General features: G+C 42.0%; 1 long non-coding RNA gene across 1 annotated transcript; it reads right to left on the bottom strand.

The window, feature by feature from the left end:
- Positions 1-18,763: 18,763 nt before the first annotated feature.
- Positions 18,764-22,600, bottom strand: LOC147972141 (uncharacterized). Its single transcript, XR_015602418.1, has 2 exons — positions 22,111-22,600; positions 18,764-19,061 (listed from the first exon to the last, which is right to left on the bottom strand). It is a non-coding gene; the product is annotated as an uncharacterized LOC147972141 (long non-coding RNA).
- Positions 22,601-22,630: the final 30 nt, after the last annotated feature.

The following is a 22,630-nucleotide window of genomic DNA, read 5'->3' as shown; positions in this document are numbered from 1 at the left end:
GACGTGGCCTGTTTTTTTTTTCCGGTTAGCATTGTATAATCACCGAATAAATAGAGAAAGTAGAAGAAAAGTTGTCGGTTGAACACGACACGAAATCATCGTTTCTTTCTCCCCCTCTCTAGTTTTATCTCGCGTGACCTCGAGCCAAGACTAACAAGTGACATCAAAGCCTTGACTTTTGGTCCCTGTGATGACCGGTCATGGTGACAATGTAAGGTGGCGAGCTCAATGATCCGATCAGCGACAAGATGATCATGCAGAAGTGGCCCCGTATTGTCCCCAAGCGCTACTCGTAGCTCGCTGTGTCCATCGATAACCTCATTGATCTTGACACGGGATCGATCAAGGAGATCGTCGGCCATTTCAAGGCAGCAGAGGAGCACTACAAGCTTCTAATTCTTATATAAAGAAAACTTTTTCGTTTCACTTTGTCTCGATTTTTCTAGAATCTCCAGAAAAAAGAATAGCTCTATCCTTTATTTAATACTCGTGGCAGCAGAGGAGTATTTAATAATAAAATAATAAGAGACTATTAAATAAAATGAGAATACTACTAAATTAGAACCTAATTAAGATAGTAGGACTAATCTATGCACGAGATATAGGCAGGCAAAAGAGGGATTTTTGTCGTTTGTGGATCACTTGGATAAACACAACAACACGGGTATATAAAGTATTCGATAGTTATAGTAAATTAATACACAGCCTGTACAAGAATAAATTGATTCTTAATCGTAAAATGCTTGCACAAGACTTAATGATTATTCGTTCGCCGGAACCAGAAGTAAAAATTGTTGTGGATAGGGATCCTATAAAAACATCTTTTGAGGAATGGGCCAGACCTGGCCATTTCTCAAGAACACTAGCTAAGGGCCCTGATAGGATGAATTATCGGAAGAGGATCATTTAACTGTAGCAAGAGCAAGAAAAATTGAGCGTTTCTTATTACAACTGTTCTTTGCGGCAGAAGTTTTTACTGGTTCTCCAGGAAAGTATGTTGCTCTTGTGGAAACTATTAGGGGATTTCAACTAATCCTAGACACTGAGGAGGAGGGAGGCACCAAGTTGCTGCTCACCGAGGAGGAGTGGTGAGCACGTGCCGGATGACACGAGCACAACAGCTCCTCAAGTGGCGGCTCGAATATTGGTAAGAAGCAACGCAAGAAGGGCCAGTGCGAGCGTGGCAAGGACGCAACGTGCGAGCGTGGCAAGGACGCGAAAAGGAGCGGGACGAGGCTGCCGACATGGCTGCCGACATGGCACTGGTTGCCGAGGTTAAGGACGAAGAGCCTGCACTTCTCATGGCTTAGTCGCGACTCCGCCCATGCAGCCACCACGTCAGAGTGCGGCGTCGAGTCATCCACCTCAACGAGGAGCGCACCAAGGTCTGCCTCGGCGTCGAGGGAAAGGGGAAGGAGCCCAAGTGGCACATGGACACAGGTGCATCCAACCACATGACCGGCAATGCCATTGCCTTCTCCAAGCTAGATCGACACGTCTCCAACAGACAACTCTTGTTCTAGTCAATTTGAAAGCACAACTGTATATGTTACCTTTTACTAGCCTGCTTTTTCTTACTTTGTTGTCCTATAGAGATACATGATAGCTACATGTATGGTTGTTGAGTCCCTTTGGTGATCCGATAATGAATAGCAAAAAGGGTCCCTCTTCTGTAAAATGTGACCCTGATTTATCGAACCCACAAGAGGATGTGCACTTATGACAAGGGTTTCTACAAAGTTTTTGTGAGAGATTCAAATTCTAGTTTTTAGACTGGATCGTCATCACCTTTGCTACTAAAATACTCATAATAAAAACAATATGAGGACTTGATTCTTACAACCATATGTTTGTGATTGGGATCATCATGATCTTAATTTTTGCTCTAGAAGACACCCGTTAAGATGTGCTTGCAATGACTCGAAGTAGGGATTGTGGTCCAGATTACGTCTTCACCAGAACACGGCCTGCATCAAGAACCAGTTTTCCAGCTGTGGGCCCTATCCGTCACACAGGATTACCCTGGTTATTAAGATAAATCAGGCAAAAGCATTGGGCATTCAATGACTAAACCTCATGTATCCCCAAGGGTTGGCTTCATGCTACCGTACTAAACCTTTAGGCCACTCATGTTCATAATAGTGCCCCAGTTCCTCCATGCTCCTAACCTCTCGTTGATTGAACTCCGGGATCCTACGTACCTGCAGGGCCGAAGAACGTGAGAGAGTCAAGAGATAACTACAATACAATTTTATTTTACACATACATGACGTTCATTCGAAGTCATTTCATCGAACCCTCATACAAACACATCGGGTTGCAAGGTTATGCCTCTACCCATTGACTTACCGAATTAATCACACACAGCGACTAGGTCGCATGATAAAATCACCGAAGAAGACATCGAGATGAAAATTTTATTGATAATATGTCTTATAGTGGTTGCCGGATGCAACACACATTTACAAGTATGGCTAACTTTAAGGTGGATTGCCGGGGTGGTGGCTATGGAGATGAGACAGGAAATGTTGGCGGCTAGGATTTGTAAATGGCTTCTGTTGTAGATACTGAGGTTTCCGGCGATGATCCTTTGCGATTCTGGTACGAGGCCCTTCATAAAAGTTGGTGGGTTGGACGCCACGGTGCCGGCTGGCACCTGGTATGAGCGCTGCTATGAGCTCGTACCAGATGCTGTCTTGCGCTTTGTTTGTTCTTGTGCGTCTCCCATTTAATGTCTTCTTTCTCCATTTTGCTTCTTTTCTTGTATGACTTTTTTTCCTATGGAAACAAAACAAAGAGAGGATTTCATAATCTCTTGCATTCTTTAATCATTACTGGAAATATCGGAGGGAATATCTCAGATTTAATAAGATAAACTGGTTTAAACAACGGTGTGATGAGCATAAAAAGTACACTCATCAAACTCCGCAAGCTTAAACCTTGATCACTCTCGAGCAACATAGATAGAAACCAAAACCGTAAGGAACATAGTTGTTTAAACCGGAATAATGAGAAGGTTTGGTTCATTTACGATCGATATGCCTAGATAGCCCTTTGCTCTGTAGCGGTGGCATGGTTATTATGCAAGTGTTAGTGAAGCAAATATAATCAACACAAAATTCTTGCTCAACTATAGAAAATATTAAAGTAGCTCTTATTCTATTTACTCTAGTTAACACTTTTTTGCCTGGAACGAACGGAAGGGAATATTCTTTCTTGAGCAATTAAAACATAAATTACGAGAGTGAAAGGTATGTAAAGACAACATGACACTAGAGTAACTCGCTAACACTCACAAGTGTCTCCTCATCAATGCTCTCAACCACTTCTTTCAATCATTGCTTGTTGAAACTTTCATTGTCCAGTGATGGGATTATGCCAAAGAAATGATACATGCATAGGGTATCGTTGTGGCTTAAGTTTGAGTACTATGGGCTAATTGTTGGGGAACGTATTAATTTTAAAAAAATTCCTACGCACACGCAAGATCATGGTGATGCATAGCAACGAGAGGAGAGAGTGTTGTCTATGTACCCTCGTAGACCGTAAGCGGAAGCGTTATATCAACGCGGTTGATGTAGTCGTACGTCTTCATGATCCGACCGATCCAAGTACCGAACACACGGCACCTCCGAGTTCTGCACACGTTCGGCTCGGTGACGTCCTCGCCTTCTCGATCCAGCAAGAGGGGCGAAGTAGTAGATGAGTTCCGACAGCACGACGGCGTGGTGACGGTGTTGGTGAAGAACAATCTCCGCAAGGCTTCGCCTAAGCACTACGAAAACTATGACGGAGGATAAACTAGAGGGGACGGGGTAGCCGACACACGGCTTGGTGTTTCTTGATGTGTCTTGGGTGCTAGCCCTACCCCTCTATTTATATGTTGAGCCTTAGGGTCGAAACTTGGAGTAAAAGCCTCCACAAAGTCGGTTTCACCCGAAAGGCAAGAGTCCTTCTCGGACTCCAGGGCCAGACGCCAGGGTTCCCGGCGTCTGGACCCAGACGCAAGGGACCCTGGCGTCTGGCCCCTGGACTCCCCAAAACTTCCTTTTGTGCTTTCCAAAAACCTTGTGGGCTTTCCCCCTTTGCCCCAAATAAAGTGTTCTCGTACCCAAACATTTCGGGAAACATCCGGAACCCCTTCTGGTGAATTCCGGAACCCTTCCGGAGTCCAAACACTATTATCCCATATATCAATCTTTATCTTCGGACCATTCCGGAGTTCCTCGTCATGTCCGTGATCTTATCCGGAACTCCGAACAACATTCGGTCACCAACATACATAACTCATAGTACTATATCGTCAACGAACGTTAAGCGTGCAGACCCTACGGGTTCGAGAACTATGTAAACATGACCGAGACACCTCTCTGGTCAATAACCAATAGCGGGACCTGGATGCCCATATTGGCTCCTACATATTCTACGAAGATCTTTATCGGTCAGACCGCATAACAACATACGTTGTTCCCTTTGTCATCGGTATGTTACTTGACCGAGATTCGGTCGTCGGTATTTCAATACCTAGTTCAATCTCGTTACCGACAAGTCTCTTTACTCGTTGCGTAATACATAGTTGCAATGCTTGCAAGGATTATAGTGATCTGCATTACCGAGTGGGCCCAGAGATACCTCTCCGACAATCAGAGTGACAAATCCTAATCTCGAAATACGCCAACCCAACAAGTACCTTCGGAGACACCTGTAGAGCACCTTTATAATCACCCAGTTACGTTGTGACGTTTGGTAGCACACAAAGTGTTCCTTCGGTAAACGGGAGTTGCATAATCTCATAGTCATAGGAACATGTATAAGTCATGAAGAAAGCAATAGCAACAAACTAAACGATCAAGTGCTAAGCTAACGGAATGTGTCAAGTCAATGACATCATTCTCCTAATGATGCGATCCCGTTAATCAAAGACAACTCATGTCTATGGTTAGGAAACTTAACCATCTTTGATTAACGAGCTAGTCAAGTAGAGGCATACTAGTGACACTATGTTTGTCTATGTATTCACACATGTATTATGTTTCCGATTAATGCAATTCTAGCATGAATAAGAAACATTTATCATGATATAAGGAAATATTAATAACAACTTTATTATTGCCTCTAGGGCATATTTCCTTCAGTCTCCCACTTGCACTAGAGTCAATAATCTAGCTCACATCGTCATGTGATTTAACACCAATAGTTCACATCTTTATGTGATTAGTTCACATCTTCATGTGACTAACACCCAAAGGGTTTACTAGAGTCAATAATCTAGTTCACATCGCTATGTGATTAACACCCAAAGAGTACTAAGGTGTGATCATGTTTTGCTTGTGAGAGAAGTTTAGTCTACGGGTCTGCCACATTCAGATCCATATGTATTTTGCAAATTTCTATGTCAACAATGCTCTGCACAGAGCTACTTTAGCTAATTGCTCCCACTATCAATATGTATCCAGATTGAGACTCTGGATCAGTGTCAAAACTTTCATCGACGTAACCCTTTACGACGAACCTTTTGTCACCTCCATAATTGAGAAACATATCCTTATTCCACTAAGGACCTTTTGTCACCTCCATAATTGAGAAACATATCCTTATTCCACTAAGGATAATTTTGATCGCTGTCCAGTGATCTACTCCTAGATCACTATTATACTCCCTTGCCAAACTCAGTGGTAGGGTATACAATAGATCTGGTACACAACATGGCATACGTTATAGAACCTATGGCTGAGGCATAGGGAATGACTTTCATTCTCTTTCTATCTTCTGCCGTGGTCGGGCTTTGAGTCTTACTCAATTTCACACCTTCTAACACAGGCAAGAACTCTTTCTTTGACTGTTCCATTTTGAACTATTTTAAAATCTTGTCAAGGTATGTACTCATTGAAAAAACTGATCAAGCGTCTTGATCTATCTCTATAGATCTTGATGCTCAATATGCAAGCAACTTCACCGAGGTCTTTCTTTGAAAAAAACCTTTCAAATACTCATTTATGCTTTCCAAAAAATTCTACATTATTTCTGATCAACAATATGTCATTCACATATACTTATCAGAAATGCTGTAGTGCTCCCACTCACTTTCTTATAAATACAGGCTTCACCGCAAGTCTGTATAAAACTATATGCTTTGATAAACTCATCAAAGCGTATATTCCAACTCCGAGAAGCTTGCACCAGTCCATAGATGGATCGCGGGAGCTTGCACACTTTGTTAGCATCCTTTGGATCGATAAAACCTTCAGGTTGCATCATATACAACTCTTCTTCCAGAAATCCATTTAGGAATGCAGTCTTTATATCCATTTGCCAAATTTCATAATAATAAAATGCGGAAATTGCTAACATGATTCGGACGGACTTAAGCATCGCTGCGGGTGAGAAAGTCTCATCGTACTCAACTCCTTGAACTTTGTCAAAAATCTTTTTCGACAAGTCTAGCTTTGTAGATAGTAACACTACTATCAGCGTCCGTCTTCCTCTTGAAGATCCATTTATTTTCTATAGCTTGCCGATCATCGGGCAAGTCAACCAAAGTCCACACTTTGTTCTCATACATGGATCCCATCTCAGATTTCATGGCCTCAAGCCATTTTGCGGAATCTGGGCTCATCATCGCTTCCTCATAGTTCGTAGGTTTGTCATGGTCAAGTAACATGACCTCCAGAACAGGATTACCGTACCACTCTGGTGCGGATCTCACTCTGGTTTACCTACGAGGTTTGGTAGTAACTTGATCTGAAGTTACATGATCATCATCATTAGCTTCCTCACTAATTGGTGTAGTAGTCACAAGAACAAATTTCTGTGATGAACTACTTTCCAATAAGGGAGCAGGTATAGTTACCTCATCAAGTTCTACTTTCCTCCCACTCACTTCTTTTGAGAGAAACTCCTTCTCTAGAAAGGATCCATCCTTAGCAACGAATATCTTGCCTTCGGATCTATGATAGAAGGTGTACCCAACTGCCTCCTTTGGGTATCCTATGAAGACACATTTCTCCGATTTGGTTTTGAGCTTATCAGGATGAAACTTTTTCTTATAAGCATCGCAACCCCAAACTTTAAGAAACGACAACTTTGGTTTCTTGCCAAACCACAGTTCATACGGTGTCGCCTCAACGGATTTAGATGGTGCCCTTTTTAACGTGAATGCAGCTGTCTCTAATGCATAACCCCAAAACTATAGTGGTAAATCGGTAAGAAACATCATATATTGCACTATATCCAATAAAGTACGGTTATGACGTTCGGACACACCATTATGCTCTGGTGTTCCAGGTGGCATGAATTTGTGAAACTATTCCACATTGTTTTAATTGAAGACCAAACTCGTAACTCAAATATTTGTCTCCACGATCAGATTGTAGAAACCTTATTTTCTTGTCACGATGATTTTCCACTTCACTCTGAATTTTTTTGAACTTTTCAAATGTTTCGGACTTATGTTTCATCAAATAGATATACCCATATCTGCTCAAATCATCTATGAAGGTCAGAAAATAACGATACCCACCGCGAGCCTCAACACTCATCAGACCACATACATCAGTATGTATGATTTCCAACAAATTTGTTGCTTGCTCCATTGTTCCGGAGAACGGCGTTTTAGTCATCTTGCCCAAGAGGCATGGTTCGCAAGCATCAAGTGATTCATAATCAAGTGATTCCAAAAGCCCATCAGCATGGAGTTTCTTCATGCGTTTTACACCAATATAACCTAAACGGCAGTGCCACAAATAAGTTGCACTATCATTATTAACTTTGCATCTTTTTGGCTTCAATATTATGAATATGTGTATCACTACGATCGAGATCCAACAAACCATTTTTGTTTGTGTGTATGACCATAGAAGGTTCTATTCATGTAAACAGAACAACAATTGTTCTCTAACTTAAATGAATAACCGTATTGCAATAAACATGATCAAATCATATTTATGCTCAACGCAAACACCAAATAACACTTATTTAGGTTCAACACTAATCACGAAAGTATAGGGAGTGTGTGATGATAATCATATCAATCTTGGAACCACTTCCAACACACATCGTCACTTCACCCTTAACTAGTCTCTGTTCATTCTGTAACTCCTGTTTTGAGTTACTAATTTTTAGCAACCGAACAAGCATCAAATACCCAAGGGCTACTATAAACACTAGTAAGGTACACATCAATAACATGTATATCAAATATAGCTTGTTCACTTTGCCATCCTTCTTATCCGCCAAATACTTGGGGTGGTTCCGCTTCTAGTGACCAGTCCCTTTGTAGTAGAAGCACTTAGTCTCAGGCTTAGGTCCAGACTTGGGCTTCTTCACTTGAGCAGCAACTTTCTTGCCATTCTTCTTGAAGTTCCCCTTCTTTCCTTTGTCCTTTCTCTTGAAACTAGTGGTTTTCTCAACCATCAACACTTGGATGTTTTTCTTGATTTCTACCTTCGCCGATTTTAGCATCGCAAAGAGCTTGGGAATTGTTATCGTCATCCCTTGCATATTATAGTTTATCACGAAGTTCTACTAACTTGGTGATGGTGACTAGAGAATTCTGTCAATCACTATTTTATCTGGAAGATTAACTCCCACTTGATTCAAGCGATTGTAGTACCCAGACAATCTGAGCACATGCTCACTGCTTGAGCTATTCTCCTCCATCTTTTAGCTATAGAACTTGTTGGAGACTTCATATCTCTCAACTCGGGTATTTGCTTGAAATATTAACTTCAACTCCTGGAACATCTCATATGGTCCATGACGTTCAAAACGTCTCTGAAGTCCCGATTCTAAGCCGTTAAGCATGGTGCACTAAACTATCAAGTAGTCATCATATTGATCTAGCCAAACGTTCATAACGTCTGCATCTGCTCCTGCAATAGGTCTGTCACCTAGCGGTGCATCAAGGACATAATTCTTCTATGCAGCAATGAGTATAATCCTCAGATCATAGATCCAATCCACATCATTGCTACTAACATCTTTCAACTTAGTTTTCTCTAGGAACATATCAAAATATAAACAGGGAGCAACAACGCGAGCTATTGATCTACAACATAGTTATGCAAATACTATCAGGACTAAGTTCATGATAAATTAAAGTTCAATTAATCATATTACTTAAGAACTCCCACTTAGATAGACATCCCTCTAATCATCTAAGTGATCACGTGATCCATATCAACTAAACCATGTCCGATCATCACATGAGATGGAGTAGTTTCAATGGTGAACATCGCTATGTTTATCATATCTACTATATGGTTCACGCTCGAGCTTTCAGTCTGAGTGTTCCAAGGCCATATCTGTTATATGCTAGGCTCGTCAAGTTTAACTTGAGTATTCCGCGTGTGCAACTGTTTTGCACCCGTTGTATTTGAACGTAGAGCCTATCACACCCGATCATCACGTGGTGTCTCAGCACGAAGAACTTTCGCAACGGTGCATACTCAGGGAGAACACTTATACCTTGATAATTTAGTGAGAGATCATCTTATAATGCTACTGTCAATCAAAGCAAGATAAGATGCATAAAAGATAAACATCACATGCAATCAATATAAGTGATATGATATGGCCATCATCATCTTGTGCTTGTGATCTCCATCTCCGAAGCACCGTTATGATCACCATCGTCACTGCCGCGACACCTTGATCTCCATCTTAGCATCGTCGTCGTCTCGCCAACTTATGCTTCTACGACTATCGCTACCGCTTAGTGATAAAGTAAAGCATCACAGGGCGTTTGCATTGCATACAATAAAGCGACAACCATATGGCTCCTGCCAGTTGCCGATAACTCGGTTACAAAACATGATCATCTCATACAATAAAATATAGCATCATGCCTTGACCATATCACATCACAACATGCCATGCAAAAACAAGTTAGGTATCCTCTACTTTGTTGTTGCAAGTTTTACGTGGCTGCTACGGGTTGAGCAAGAACCGTTCTTACCTACGCATCAAAACCACAACGATAGTTCGTCAAGTTAGTGTTGTTTTAACCTTCTCAAGGACTGGGCGTAGCCACACTCGGTTCAACTAAAGTTGGAGAAACTGACACCCGCCAGCCACCTGTGTGCAAAGCACATCGGTAGAACCAGTCTCGCGTAAGCGTACGCGTAATGTTGGTCCGGGCTGCTTCATCCAACAATACCGCCGAACCAAAGTATGACATGCTGGTAAGCAGTATGACTTGTATCGCCCACAACTCACTTGTGTTCTACTCGTGCATATAACATCAACGCATAAAACCAGGCTTTGATACCACTGTTGGGGAACGTAGTAATTTCAAAAAATTTCCAACGCACACGCAAGATCATGGTGATGCATAGCAACGAGAGGGGAGAGTGTTGTCTACGTACCCTCGTAGACTGTAAGAGGAAGCGTTATATCAACGCGGTTGATGTAGTCGTACGTCTTCATGATCCGACCGATCCAAGTACCGAACACACGGCACCTCCGAGTTCTGCACACGTTCGGCTCGGTGACGTCCTCGCCTTCTCGATCCAGCAAGAGGGGCGAAGTAGTAGATGAGTTCCGACAGCACGACGGCGTGGTGACGGTGTTGGTGAAGAACAATCTCCGCAAGGCTTCGCCTAAGCACTACGAAAACTATGACGGAGGATAAACTAGAGGGGACGGGGTAGCCGACACACGGCTTGGTGTTTCTTGATGTGTCTTGGGTGCTAGCCCTACCCCTCTATTTATATGTTGAGCCTTAGGGTCGAAACTTGGAGTAAAAGCCTCCACAAAGTCGGTTTCACCCGAAAGGCAAGAGTCCTTCTCGGACTCCAGGGCCAGACGCCAGGGTTCCCGGCGTCTGGACCCAGACGCAAGGGACCCTGGCGTCTGGCCCCTGGACTTCGCAAAACTTCCTTTTGCGCTTTCCAAAAACCTTGTGGGCTTTCCCCTTTGGCCTAAATAAAGTGTTCTCATATCCAAACATTTCGGGAAACATTCGGAACCCCTTCCGGTGAATTCCGGAACCCTTCTGGAGTCCAAACACTATTATCCCATATATCAATCTTTATCTCCGGACCATTCCGGAGTTCCTCGTCATGTCCGTGATCTTATCCGGAACTCCGAACAACATTCGGTCACCAACATACATAACTCATAGTACTATATCGTCAATGAACGTTAAGCGTGCGGACCCTACGGGTTCGAGAACTATGTAGAGATGACCGAGACACCTCTCTGGTCAATAACCAATAGCGGACCTAGATGCCCATATTGGCTCCTACATATTCTACGAAGATCTTTATCGGTCAGACCGCATAACAACATACGTTGTTCCCTTTGTCATCGGTATGTTACTTGCCCGAGATTCGATCGTCGGTATCTCAATACCTAGTTCAATCTCGTTACCGGCAAGTCTCTTTACTCGTTCCGAAATACATCAGCCCGCAACTAACTCATTAGTTGCAATGCTTGCAAGGCTTATAGTGATGTGCATTACCGAGTGGGCCCAGAGATACCTCTCCGACAATCGGAGTGACAAATCCTAATCTCGAAATACGCCAAGCCCACAAGTACCTTTGGAGACACCTGTAGAGCACCTTTATAATCACCCAGTTACGTTGTGACGTTTGGTAGCACATAAAGTGTTCCTCCGATAAACGGGAGTTGCATAATCTCATAGTCATAGGAACATGTATAAGTCATGAAGAAAGCAATAGCAACAAACTAAACGATCAAGTGCTAAGCTAACGGAATGGGTCAAGTCAATCACATCATTCTCCTAATGATGTGATACTGTTAATCAAATGACAAATTAGTGTTAATTAACTTAGTTAACCCACTGACTCACGGACATGTGGGCCCAGCCCTGCTGACATTTTACTTAGTGTTAGCTTAGCGCTAATTAACTCAGTTAATTAACTGAGTCACTGACCAGCGGGCCCCATTGGTCAGGTTTGACCTGGGCCGCCTCTGTTGACTTGCTGACGTCACACCGATGTCATGCTTACGCAGAAATGTTTCTGGGATTTCAAATAAATCAGAAATGATTTATTTATTTCAGAAAATATTCAAAACTACTAAAATTCATAGAAATTCATCCGTAGCTCCAAATGAAATAATTTATATATGAAAAATGATCAGAAAAATCCAATCTATCCATCTGTACTAGTTTCATGCATGTTTAGACAACCTAACCTCACTGTTTAGTTCAAAACATGATAATGCACTATTTGAATTCATAGCTTGAATTTGAATTTGAACCTTGAGTTCAAATAAACTCAAACCCTTCTGTTCTTAGCTGCATTAGCTCAAATCACAACATATTGACATGTCATGATCATGCATCATATTGTGCATTGCATTGATTGTATTCTTTCTGTGTTTGTCGGTGATTGTTCCCCCTCGGTAGACGTATGTTTCGACGATGTGATCAATGACACCGATGAAGAGCTATATCATCTTCAGAAGTGCCAGGCAAGCAAAACCCCCTTGTTCATTCCGATACAATCCCACTCTCTCGCTCCTGCTCTCTTTTACTGCATTAGGACAACAACGATTCAACTGTTACATGCTGTGGTAGTTGAACCCCTTTCCTCTCCATGACCTGTCATTGCCATAGTAAATAGATGAAACCCACTAGCATGAGTAGGAGTTGTTTGAGCCCTGATGTGCCTACTCATTCATGCTTGTTTGTCATGCCTGCTATTGCTTAGAGTTGTGTCAGGTCTGATTCACCGGGGATGAATTGGAAAGCTGTGAACATGTCCTACTGTGTGTGAGCTAAGTGTGTTGAACATGATTTGGTAAAGGTATCGATGAGAGGCCATGTAGGAGTACATGGTGGGTTGTTTCATTGAGGCCGTCCTTAAGAACTGAGATCTATATGTGTGATTCAAGAATCAGTTACTACCATACATTGGGCCCGAAACCAATGGACCCTCTCAGCTTCTTAACTACCCTAGCTCTCTGTCCAGGAGTTGCAACTAGTTTCTGGTGTTTATAGGTTATATGTTGGCGTCCATGCTAGCGCTGACCCTAGGGGTGGGCTATGATGTGGTAGATACATCGTGGCATGGTGTACCGAGTCGCCCGTTTGGTCTCTCGAGAACCCTGTACACATCGTTCGGGGCCGTATGTGGAAACCTCGGCCGAACTCCCTGAAGATGGAACCTGGATAGGCGATAAACCTGGACTAGAGACTTGAGTGTTTAGGTAGGCCGTGGCCGACACCCTCGTTGGGCTTCCGCTTGAAGGTTGCCGAGTACATGTCGTGTAAACGACGATAAGTGGTGAGAGCGTGTATGAAGAAGTACACCCCTGTACGGTTAACATCATCATTAGAATAGCCGCGTCCGCGATAAAGGACTACTTGGTTTCCTATACAGTTCATAGACAAGTGAAAGTGGATACTATAAAATGCGCAAGATAAGCGTGAGTGCTATGGATGGTGTTCTCGTAGGGAGACGGGAGCGGATCCATAGTGGTGTATTGATATGGTGAATATGTGGACTCATGTGCGCCACCTCAAAAGAGTTGCTTGCAGTCGTAGTTCAGGTTAGCCACTGAGTCAAAGCTGGCTTGCTGCAGTTAAAATCCACTACCCCTTTGTTGATACCGATGCATATGTAGTTAGTTCTGATGCAAGTCTTGCTGGGTACATTCGTACTCACTTTTGCTTAATTTATGTTTTGCAGAGAGACTTCAGTCTCGCTAGTTGTTCCACGTGGACTTAGACGTTTAGCTTGTTACCTTAGCTACGATCTTGTGCCCTCGGCAGGATCTGGTAGATAGTCAGGCTTCCCAGCCTTTTTCATTTGTAGATGTCTGTACTTAGACATGTTAAGCTTCCGCATGTGCTTTGTCTGGTATGCTCTGAATGTTGGGTCATGAGACCCATGTTTGTAATATCTGGCTCTTCGGAGCCTAATGAATAAATACTTTGAGTCGTAGAGTTTTGTTGTGATGCCATGTTGTATTTGCACATATCGAGCATATTGTGTGTATGTTATTGAAATGCTTGGTATGTGTGGGATCCGACAATCTAGTTGTTTATCCTTGGTAGCCTCTCTTATGGGGAAATGTAGTCTGGTGTTTCCATTGAGCCTTGGTAGTCTGCAACAGCCCGGTTACCGGAGTCCTGCTAGCCCAGTACTACTGCTCCAGAACACTTAGACTGGATGGCATGTGATTCACTTCGTTCCTGTGTCTGTCCCTTCGGGGTAATGTCACATGGTGACTTCCGGAGTCCTGCTAGCCTGCTACAGCCCGGGTTCCCGGAGTCCTGTTAGCCCAGTTGCTACAGCCCGGATTCACACGCTGATGACCAACATGTTCGATGTTGTTTCATGTATGCATGTCCCCGTAAGTTAGTGCCACTTTGGGTTCACGACTAGTCATGTCGGCCTGGGTTCTCTGTCATATGGATGCTAGTGATACTATCATATACGTGAGCCAAAAGGTGCAAACGGTCCTGGGCCAGGTAAGGTGGCACCCATGGGAATACCGTGCGTGAGGCCGCAAAGTGATATGAAGTGTTACATGCTAGATCGGTGTGACTTAGGATCGGGGTCCTGACAATCCAGCAGAGGGTCGAGGGAGAGTTTCGTCAACACGACGGTGTGGTGACTGTGATGGCGATGTGATCCGCGCAGGGCTTCGCCTAAGCACTACGTGAATATGACCGGAGGAGTAAACCATGGAGAGAGATGCCGCACACGGCTTGGAACAATTGGTGTGTTTCCAAGGGGTGCCCTGCCCACGTATATAAAGGAGGGAGAGGAGGAGGCCGACCACTAGGGGCGCGCCAGGGGGGATTCCTACTAGGACTCCACTCCTAGTAGGATTCGGCCCCCCTTTTTTCCTTCTCATGGAGGGGAAAAGAGGGATGGGAGAGGGAAGAGGAGAAGGAAAGGGGGGCACGGCCCCTCCCTAGTCCAATTCGGACTCCCTATGGGAGGGGGGTGCGGCCACCCCTTTGTGGGCTGCCTCCCCTCTCCTCTATGGCCCATGTAGGCCCAATACTTCCCCCAGGGGGTTCCGGTAACCCCTCGGTTCTCCGAAATATACCCGAACCCAAAACCATTTCGGTGTCCGAATATCATCGTCCAATATATCAATCTTTACATCTCGACCATTTCGAGACTCCTCGTCATGTACTTGATCTCATCCGGGACTCCGAACAATCTTCAGTCACCAAAACACATAACTCATACTACAAACCGTCATCGAACATTAAGCGTGCGGATCCTACGGGTTCGAGAACTATGTAGACATGACCGAGATACATCTCCGATCAATAACCAACAGCGGAACCTGGATGCTCATATTGGTTCCTACATATTCTATGAAGATCTTTATCGGTCAAACTCAAACCACAATAACAACATACGTTATTCCCTTTGTCATCGGTATGTTACTTGCCCGAGATTCGATCGTCGGTATCTTCATACCTAGTTCAATCTCGTTACCGGCAAGTCTCTTTACTCATTCCATAATGCATCATCCCGCAACTAACTCATTAGTCACATTGCTTGCAAGGCTTATAGTGATGTGCATTACCAAGAGGGCCCAGAGATACCTCTCCGATACTCGGAGTGACAAATCCTAATCAGATCTATGCCAACCCAACAAACACCTTCGGAGACACATGTAGAGCATCTTGATAATCACCCAGTTATGTTGTGACGTTTGATAGCACACAAGGTGTTCCTCCGATATTCGTGAGTTGTATAATCTCATAGTGAAAGGAATATGTATAAGTCATGAAGAAAGAAATAGCAATAAAACTTAACGATCATTATGCTAAGCTAACGGATGGGTCTTGTGCATCACATCATTCTCCTAATGATGTGATCCCGCTCATCAAATGACAACACATGTCTATGGTCAGAAAATTTAACCATCTTTGATTAACGAGCTAGTCAAGTAGAGGCATACTAGGGACACTATGTTTTCTCTATGTATTCACACATGTATCAAGTTTCCGGTTAATACAATTCTAGCATGAATAATAAACATTTATCATGATATAAGGAAATATAAATAACTGCTTTATTATTGCCTCTAGGGCATATTTTCTTCAGTACTCGCTTCCACATACACACATCCTTCAAGAGAAAGACGAATAATATTCGCTTTAGTGTTACCACTACAAACTTTAACAAACTCATAATTGATATCCGAGTTGAAACTCACATGGATCGTTCATTGGCCAACGGAGTTCTGAACATAACATCAAGAGAGGTGATGCACATTTACACAGGTAACCACATATATAGTGACAAGACCATGACACATGCGAGAAGTTGAAGCACCATCTAAAAATGAAAAAACATATTTTGACATAATCTCGATCTCCTTTCAACTTGGTTTCTCTGGACAACTTTATCCACAAGTCCTATTGAGTCTATTAAATTTAACACTATGGGGTTGAGTATCGCTAATATCATCTTCTCTACAAATTTTCTCAACAACCAAGTCTTTCTAGAGACTTTTCCATATGCATGGTTATTCTTTGTTAATATCCCTTTCTTTTAAAAACTAGTCTCACAACAAATTTGATTATCTAGATTAAATAGAACAAAGATTACTAACTTATTTTATCTACAAGAACAAAACTTTTGTTTTAACTATCAAGACTTACTCCCACTTGAATACTTCACACATAATACAACTATGACTATTCTAAGTTATTCAAGTGCAAAAGATGGAAGTCATAGGACATATCTTCATGATCATGAATTTCCATGCTTCTCTTCCTGAAGGATAAGTTCCTCGTTGCCTGGCGTAGATCAACTTTGTTGTGTAAGTATAAACAAGAATGCAAAAAAGTGGGGCAAAAGGGAAAGAGCAAAGCAAAAGAAAGATTATTCTATTTTATTGGTTTTTGGGTGTTTCAAATCTAGCTTGCAAAATAATTTGCAACTGGCAAAAAGAAAAACAAACCAAAAATTAAAGTTTCGAAACAAACCAACACGAGTGTTTGAAGTCAAGCGAGCTGAAGTACAACCCCGTTACAAGTTAATAATAAATGTCGCCCTATCTTGATGTTGACGTGGAAGTAACCTCCCCAAGTTTAAACTTTTGCAACGGCCAAACTTAGCGAGATATTGTGGCGGCGGATAGTATGGAGCCCATCCTTGGCTCCATTCGGAGAAGTTGTTGGCCATAGTCATGGACGTGTCTTGAAGGGACGCGACGAGCTTGCTCATGTTGTTGATGGAGCCCTCGAGATTGTTGATATCGGCGTAAGTTGTGCAGGACACTTCTATTGTGCATCTTCTTGGAGTTACTCATCCTCATCATCGATGGCTAGTTAATCTTCATCAACTTGTTCTGGTTTTGGCGCATCTTGTTGAAAAGCTACATCGTCTTCCTATGGCACGTAATGCAAAATACCAATGTGTGCCTCTTGTTCTTCCCCGTGTGGCCGCATCCACAGGAAACCCTTAATTACCTTAGTAAGAATGGAGTGCGAAAACTACGGTAATGGCGTGCGTGGTATGAATTGTACTTCAAGTATAACACATATTGTACTCAGATCAGCTGAATTACAAACATCAAGAGTGGCTCAAGTACCCAAGTTAGAACTAGGAAATCACATATGTTACGTTAGACACACACCAATGGAAATTCCAAACTCCCCGAGAACGCATCAATCCTCTTGTTGTTTTTATCGCTTTATTCACCTCGTTGTGTTCTTTTACTTCTTTATGCTATTTATTTTTGTTTGCACTCTCAAAATTATTACAACCTTCCACCTCATTTTACATTTTGTCTACAAGTAACTTGCAGGCACATTTCCATAAATGTCTACAACTAACTTGCAGGCACATTTCCATAAATCTCTATAAGGGACAAAGTTCAATTCTTGTGCTTCCTGTGAGATCAATACTCTTACTTTGAAAAACCTACAAGTAAACCCTGTGCACTTGCATTCCATCAAACTTTCTCTCGTGCCGCTGCCGGAGTTAAGCCCTTTTGGGCTTTTTAAAGTTTTGATATATTTTGTGCTCTAATAGTTATTTTGTAGGCTCTTGGCAACCATGGCCAAATATGAACAATTTTACCAGCTTACTATGATTAATGTCTCGAGACCTTGTTTTGGGGATACCTTTATATCTTTGGGGCCGAGACCTGCTGGTGAAACATTTGTGATTAACCCAAGTTACTTAGTATGTTGCAGGGTAGGCCATTCAGGGGAGATTCGATGTCGCGATGTCAATTTTATAGGTTACGAAGGATTCTAGGTTGGATGATATATTTTCTAGTACCGATTGTCTTTTGTATTTATTTTGATAAGATTAACCATCCCTTCTTTCTTATCATATGGCGTGCCATTTGTTTTGTTTTGAATTCTTTACTGCAAGACTTATCAATCACATTATTGCTAGTATATTCTTGGTTGAAATTGTATGATGTTGTGTCGATTCTAAAATTGTGCACCTGAGTTATTTTTATCTAGCTTTGCCCATGATGTTGCACAGTTTCAAACCGTTCATGGGGTATGTCATTATTTCAACATCACGGCCTATATAAAATCTTTATTCAGGATACCCCATAGTACAAAATATATATGAACATCGTGCAATTTTTAAATGAACCATGCAATAAGCCCCACGTATCACGGTCATTGCTATGTTACATTCAATATGCACTTACTTTGTGGCATACCAACCCATATCAACTTGAACATGGACCGCAACCATCTTACTCTACTTATGCATAAATTTGGGTGCGAATTCATTGTCCATGAGCTATCTTATTGGTGGACCAACAAACTACGATGACCTGGTCTTCATATGCTGATTTGAAGAGCAATGTAGATATATATACTCTTAAGAGAAATACAATACATCGTATCGAATAATCATTTCTTCTTGATTAAATTGTCTTTCTCAAACTAAAAATGTATATTTCTATTCAACATCCATTTTGGCTGCATAGGCATTGACCGGCGAAGCTACTACAACGTCCTCGAGGGAGCCCTTCCTTGATGCATTCAAGTTTGCAGTCAATGCTAATGAAGCATGGACCCCTGTACCTCTTGCTCGGCTTTGAGCACACCTTTCTCTTGTATCCTTGGGCTACAACCACCTCTAACAAGGAAGAATTACAATACAATCATGCATCAGATTATTTTTCTAGATATGTTTATCTAGAAAAGTGCAACAATTGTTAAACAAGTATAGTTTATCTATTTATTTATTTATATATTTATTTATAATTAGACGTAAATTGTGTGTGTGTGTGTGTGTCCTTGAAATGAAGCATTAATTCCAGGTTTGCACGATCTTGGAATGTTGTATACGAGAATTAGGTAGCTAAATGCGCACAAAGAAAGAAGTATACTTGATAAGGCCACACATGGAAGAAACAGAATTGATGATATCAATAAATTTTAAAGGATAAAAATGTTATGTAGATGAAATCATACGCCAGATTCATATTTTTTTACAAGTGGATTAATATCGACGATGGATTTGAAACTAGACCGCACTTGGATATGTTTCAACAAAAAAAAAATCTTTGACCCTTTTGTTACCATGCATCACACATCAGTTACTTATCAATTTTGTAACAAGTTATCATGCACCCCTTTACTACCATGGTGACAAGTTTTACTAGACAATTTGGTAATTATGTCGCTTTCATGGTGTTCCACACGGTCTCATACATTGTCGTTATAGTGGTATCTAATACTAACCATCAACATGACTATATCATCTAATAAATTTGACCAAACAATATGCAATACATCAACAACATAATAATACCATCTCAACTATATTATTAAATATTTTCTAAACAATATACCAAGCAGACGATTTTTATGCGTAACAAGTTATCACCTATCCCAGGAAGTACATTATCACCATGCATTGTGGTAACTTTATTACCGTGGACTAGAAGTACATCATCACACCAATATGACATAACAACACTAAGCATTGTTATAACTACACCACCTGGTAAATTTTGTGGCAAAGACAGTAGCATGTTGGTGGTAAACTCTTTATCCAAATTAAGTGTCACTACCTAGCTAGCAGTGTCATCGTTGTAGCACATCTCCATAACTTAGTGCTTACACATGTAAGTGTTGAAAGGTACATGGTGACACATGTAGGGGCAAAACTTACCCGCTAATCTCTTAAAACAAGACAAATATATTAAATGGTGATATTGTCAGGTCAACTGTACAAATCATTCGGTGGTAAATGATACATGTGTTTTGCATCACAATTTTATAAGATAAATTTCTCCATTATCATGGCTATTCAATCACCGTTACTTTATTGTATCTCTATTTTCCATGCATTTTCAGAATTGCACTGGAGGGGACTGAAAGCCTTGCTAGACAAGAAAATTGGAGAAGAACACAAATGAAAAGACATTTCCAGGACCGAAGAAAAATTCAACAAAAACATGTAGGAAAAGAAGCAGAACCAAGTGGGCTCAGCACAGGAAGGCCTAGGAGACCCATGAGGTGGGCTCATGTGGCCCATGAAGGAGGATGTGTGACATGGCATGCATGGCCCACCTAGATCCCCCTTCGTCTCTCCTTTTGAGGGGTACCCCCTTCGCACTCAAGAGACATGCCAAAATTTCACATAAATTTTTGAGGTGGCAGTGGACGCTAGGGAACCCTAGTTTCTCTTTTAGAGGTCTGATTATGTTGATTACTCCAACTAAGGCCGGGGAAATTCGTCACCATCGAACACCAATACCAAGAAAACACTGGGATTACCCCCTTCGTACTCAAGAGACACGATAAATTTTTGCGTAGTCTTTTGAGGCGGCGACAGCCGCTAGGGAACTCTAGTTTCTCTCCCAAAGGGCTGATTCTATTGATTAGGCCACCTCCGACAGGGAAATTCATCGCCATCGTTGTTACCAATACCAAGGAAACATGGGGGATCACCATCATTTGTACCATCCGCATCTACAACAACATCCCCATCTCCACTATCATCCATATGCAATTGGTGTAGTTCGGTTCCTTGTAATCATTTTCCGGTGTTAATTGATATCTTTTAGTTGAAGCCTTTTGTTTTATTGATGAAATATTATACATTTGGATTGTTACCCATATTAATATGCCCCTAAAAATAAACATGTCCATGACCCGTTAGTAATCCACTACCTTCCTAAGGACACGGGAAAACCCCGATTTTAAGGCCCATATGAATCACAATAAAGGTTGATGTCTGATTATATGGTGTGGTGTAATTCTCTAATGGTGATGTGCAAATGCTGACTGCACCTCACCTTCTATGGGCCTAAAGGAGAGCATTGAGTCATAATGAATCTATGAGGGTTGGCCGGAGTGACATAATACCGTTCCTGAAGTTGATGAGTTATAACATAAGGGAGTACAAAGGATACAACAACTTAAAGTTGAGCTTATATTTTGCCTTAATTATTCGAATGGATAACCGTGATGTCCGTCGGGAGTAGAATCATAAGTATAAGTGAGTCAATGGTTATGCAACATATAATCTTAGTTTCTTTCCACATTATAAAGAAAAGGTGTTATCCATGCCTTCGTCGAAAAGGACCCAGTCTATATACGAAACACAACAGGTTTGTTAGCATAATTAAGACTAGCCACTTGATATAGTCTTAAGTTGAGATACTTATTTGGGACGGAGGAAGTACTACTTCTAATCACTCTCTTAATACTTGCAACCATCCAATCAATCAAACACGCTACTCTCACTTGATTCAACTTTGGCATTGATTCTTGACTATTTCTTATGCACCAATTCCTTCCGCTCCTTGTTGAGTTTTGCTCTTTTATTGAAAGATCTACAATATCTCACCTATAATCATGTGTATCATTAACTTTTCAAACCAATGAAATTTCATTTTAACACACCAACATAGGTTCTAGTTTTGAAGCCCTCATCGAGGCAAGGCCAACAATTATCACAGATCATAAATTGAGTACACTTTTCTTTCTGAAGTTTTTAGTTTGAAAGAAAATAAATGACATCTGTTGTTTTGTTATTTTTGCATGCATGCAAATAACACACAAATAAACGTTAGTGCATTTTCAACCAAAAAAGACATTAGTGGAAGGAAGCATGTCCCCTGTATATGCTGTATCACAATCATGGATCAAGCTAGCCTTGCCTAGCTACTTACCGGTGGACACAAGGAGTAGCAGAAGGACAAGGACGGCAGCGGCGACGGCGGAGGACCGGCGCGACGACCCCATTGATCGGCTGATGGATGTGCCGCAGATCAACGTTGGTCCTTGAGCCTGCAATGCAATCTTCTCTCTTCTCAGGACCAAGGCTAATGATTGAATGGCGAATTAGAGAACTTGAGCTGATTTAGCTCGTGGTGCTAGCTCCATGCATGGGCGTGACCAGCCAATAAGCATCAGGTCACACGAACATCTCGGACGTGTACTATAAATAAACCCGGCCGGCAAGCCACCACCGCCGCTCACTCGCAACGGCTTCCTCGACCGCCAGCGCCAAGGTTGACGGGATTTGGTTGTTCGGGTGTCCGACTTGCCATAGGATTTGGTTGGGTACGTGTGGTTGTTCGGGTGTCCGACTTGCCATAGGATTCGGTTGCTCGGGTCCGTGATCCAGGCCGAGCCGGGTTGCACATGTTCCCTGCTTCTGATCCCTAATATATACGCACGTACCCACGG

The sequence above is a fragment of the Triticum urartu genome, chromosome 5A (genome assembly GCF_056163025.1).
Source record: "Triticum urartu cultivar PI428250 chromosome 5A, HENAU_Tu73, whole genome shotgun sequence".
Taxonomy (NCBI): Eukaryota; Viridiplantae; Streptophyta; class Magnoliopsida; order Poales; family Poaceae; genus Triticum; species Triticum urartu.
The sequence above is the reverse complement of the archived record's forward strand: the minus strand, read 5'-3'. Positions and strand labels throughout refer to the sequence as shown.